Genomic DNA, 4,324 nt, shown 5'->3' with positions numbered 1-4,324 from the left:
GGACCTTTGTATTACTTTGAGTGTCTGAAACCATGTACCGATCCATGACCATGAACCGATCCATGCTCCCTCTAAGCTGTGGAGTCTTGTGAGCAAAGATTCTACTTTGTGAGCTTGCTGGCATTAAAGTGGTGAGCGAGCCATTTGGCTGCTGCATAAACTAGTTTGCTCTGGAGCCCTCCTTCCTGAGCTAAGGCAAAAATGTGTGAGCCGGAGGCTCTAGCTCACACTAACTCAGCTTAGAGGGAACACTGTTCTACTACCGATAGAGGCAATCATTGAACAGAAGTTGTTTCCGTCCTTTCCAGCGCTTTTGGTAGCATCTGCCATTGAAACGCTTGGTTGGTTGGTTGCTTGGTTGTAAGGAGGGCACTCGATAGCGCAAGAGGCTTAACGCTCCTTCTAAGCTGTGGAGTCTCGTGAGCAAAAATTCTACGTTGTGAGCTCCTGGCATTAAAGTTGTGAGCCAGCGATTTGGCTCCTGCACAAATCGGTTTGCTCTGGAGCCCTCCTTCCCGAGCTAAGACGAAAATGTGTGAGCCAGAGTCTAAAAATCTGTGAGCTAGCTCACACTAACGCAGCTTAGAGGGAACACTGGTCAGAGTACACCCCCACCACACACACACAAACACTCATTTTAGTTTGTAGTTTTAAATGAATGAACTTGAAATTCACACCGGGGAACCCAAAATACTTTCCTGCCCAAAGAGTGCATCTTGGAATGAAATTGAAGACCTGTGGTAGAAATTGTGGCCATTTACATTTTATTAGGCTTCAGCAAATACAGTTTACGTTTTATTAGGCTGGGAGGTGATTTGGATTTTTATTGTGGATTGAGGCTTTATATACTGTAAGGCAGGTTATAAATATTTTAATGAATAAAAGGGGGGGACCCCAGAAAAACATATTCACCTCTATATTGTTTATGTCCCTGTTCATATTAATTTTACTGGATAGAATAATATCTCCAGTTTGTTTTCCAAAGAGAGGGCTGTATGTATAGAACTCATACTTGCTCATTTCCTTGCATGCCTACAAGAAAACAAAACTCGTGCTACTCATCCTAAATTGTCATGCATTTCTCTTGTATTGTATGTTATGGCTTACTCCTTTCCAGTAAGTGGCTACAGTTGAGACTAATGCTTATATTGTTCACTTTTGTACATCACTGTTGGGTCTAGTATATCCTGTTCTTTATTCTTTACTCACATTTCCTTTCTTGGGTGGAACTGAAAACTCCAGTACTTGGTGATACCCTGTTAACCAAGCCAGCCAGCCAGCCATAGAGTCAACCACTTACAGTACAGTCCTAAGCAGAGTTACACCCTTCTTAGCTCATTGACTTCAGTGGACTTAGAATGGTACAACTCTGTTTAGGATTGCACTGTTGTCAGTTCAGTCCTTTCCGTCTGCCATCTGACCTTACTCGGAGAGCTGCGGTTGCCTTGGAGAAGATGGAAGTGCTCTTAAATATAAACTGAGGCTGACTCCTCTTGCCAGAATTCTGTTAGGTAGCTCAATACACTTTTTATTATTTGGGGAACGACACACATACATTAGTGGGGGTGAGTAGGTTAAATTGGCTGCAGGACAAACCAAGCTTGTCAGAATTCACACTGGGAGCATTGTTAAGGGAGTGTGCATATAGTACTTTAGGTAGAAAGTGCTTTATAGTTTTCATCAGGTTTAGTCCTCTGGATGACCCAATTTGCAAAAAGGGAAATGTAAGAACAGGCATTTGACCGAGCAACTTGTGAGTCAGTACCAAATCAGACGTCAGTTTCCCAGTACCAAATCAGACGTCAGTTTTCCTACACCCAGACCCTAACACTGGGCCAGGCTGTCTCTCACGGCAGCTAAAGCTGCTTAGTTCTGCTATTTTAATATATATTGCAGGTAGTCATTTGCACAAAGCTTTTAAATCTTCTTCTCCAGCATCTTTCTTCCATTGTTTTCATTCAAATACTGGTCTTCATTTCCGTCTTGCTCATTTTCTTGTTGGTGCTTGATGGTTTGGAAAGGTGGCATAAACACATTTTAAGAATGGTGTCAAAGTGCTACATCCCGTAATTAGGACCTCCAAAAACATTCTACAACATTTCTGCATGAAAGCTACTTGCATGTGTAATATATATATATTTCTAATGTTTCATTTTTTACAAAATTCATATCCCACTTTTATCTCCAGTGGGCACCCAGGTTGGCTTATGACACCGCTGTCCCTCTTTCCCTTTTATCCTCCCAACAGCAGCACAGGGTGGGGTGTGGAGTTCAGATCTGGGTCTCTGAAATCCTAGTATGATACTTTGACTGCTGGACTACACTGCCTCGTGTATATACTCATGCGTGTAGATTGTCACATGTAGCAATTGCATGATCCATTTTCCACTGCATGTACAGTGTTTCTCAAATGCAAGACTAGTCGTCCCCCCCGTATCCTATCAAAAAAGAGGGATTGTCTTACATTCACATGCAAATTACAATTATGCCCAGTAATAAAAATCATTTTGTGTATAACATTTGGGGCGGGGTCATCTTACATTCAGAATTGTCTTCCTTTTGAGTAAATACGGTACTATGTAGGGAAGCAGTTGGCAATGACTTTCTAGAAAGTATACATCATCACAAAATTCCATCCACAGAGACCACTTCAATGTATGCTATAACGCGTAAGCCATTTGGAAGTTAGCAGGGTCAGCCTCGGTTAGTACTTGGAGGGGAGACCAAGGAAGCCCAGGTTTGTATCGCTGAGGAAGGCAATGGCTCTTGCCTTGAAAACCCTACGGGCTGCCTTTTGAGCTGCGATCCACAAAACTTTTCAACATATAATTACTCAAAGTTTGTACAGAGGGTTGACTATACAAGTCAGGCAATGGTTTGGATTTAGTAAGTTATTCTTAGTTCCCATATTGTGTGTGTGTGTAAGCATACATTGTGTTGAAAGTCTGATTAACAGAATGTGTGTACTTAATGTTAATACTGAAGGGGGACACCTACATTTTTAGTTCCGTCTGCTCCTGGCTGCTTTATCCTCCTGTGAAATGCTTGCTTTGCAAACATTTTTCTTCATCTTCCAAAGAGATCTGTTTATTGACGAGAGTCTTCCCAACCATTAATCTTGTTTGTAGCATCCAAGAAAACGGCAAAAGACCTTTTTCATGTTTTCAGCACTCTTATCACCATGCCTATTGCTGGTATTCTGTTAATTCTCAAAGTAATTTGCTGAAGGAACTAATGAACAAGAGGAGGAGGGCAGAAAAAATGTCCCTCTGAAATTATTACAAGAGCTAGTTTACAAACACAATGACATAGCTTATATAATGTTGTATCTTGCTGGTAAACTAGTTAGTGGCCCTGCCCTTCAGAGGCATTCAGCTGCAAATACAGTTTGCCTGATCTGACAGATATTTTTTCTCTAGAGTAAAGCCCCCACAAGATCCCTCAGAGAGACTCATAATACAATATGAACAGTCATTTTAGGTCAGAACAGACTAGAGTTTGTCCAGGTGTAGAGGAATAACTACCTATGGGGCAGATTCTGGTGGTCAGCTTACTCATACACGTGAGGCCAAATATGAACATACAAGCTGATGCTTATGAGGAGCTCTGCCCATTAAATTTAGAAGAAAGCCAATGAAACGAGGAATATGAATTATTGAGGCGGTCACTCTTAAAAGGTTCCTAATTGGAATTCTAAAGGAATAAAAAATAAAGACGATGCAAAGAGGAACAGAGCTGAAGCTACCCTTGATGATAACATTTTAAGATTCAGAAAAGCATTAACGGAACATTCAGAAGACTTTTAGAAGAAGAAGAAGAAGAGATTGGATTTATACCCCGCCCTTCACTCAGGGAGCGGTGGCGCAGGCGGTAAGAGATGCCTGCACGTACATCTGGCCGAACAGCTTCGGCTGTTCGAGCCCCACCGCGGCCGGGGTGAGTGCCCGGTCCTATGTCCCAGCTCCCGCCCACCCAGCGGCTTGAAAGCCCGTTAAAGGGCGATTAGACTAATGGGTACCTGCTACTAGAGTGGGGGGGCACCCGTCCCTGTGTTGCAGCGGTGAGTGGCGAGCGGCGACGGAGAAAAATGGTGGCTGGCGAGGCAAGGAGCGAGCGAGCGAAGGAGGCCGGACCAACTGGCACGGAGGCGGAGCAACGCAGCAGGCCGGAGCCTCATCAGGACAGAGGCCGCAGCGGGGCATGCGCGGAAGTGCGAGTGGTCCTGGCCCGGAAATGAAATCGCTACAGCCGGAAAAAGGGAACTCCAAAGACCAGCACCAGAAAGGACGCCGCCGACTACCGCCCGCAAGAACAAGACAACAAC

The 4,324-nt window shown here is 43.8% G+C and overlaps 1 protein-coding gene across 1 annotated transcript in view; it reads left to right on the top strand.

The window, feature by feature from the left end:
- Positions 1-4,324, top strand: part of TBC1D1 (TBC1 domain family member 1) — a 156,152-nt gene that overhangs the window by 58,056 nt on the left and 93,772 nt on the right.

The sequence above is a fragment of the Gekko japonicus genome, unplaced genomic scaffold, assembly GCF_001447785.1.
Source record: "Gekko japonicus isolate JY-2015 unplaced genomic scaffold, Gekko_japonicus_V1.1 scaffold55, whole genome shotgun sequence".
Taxonomy (NCBI): Eukaryota; Metazoa; Chordata; class Lepidosauria; order Squamata; family Gekkonidae; genus Gekko; species Gekko japonicus.
This window is presented reverse-complemented; position numbering and strand designations above follow the sequence as displayed.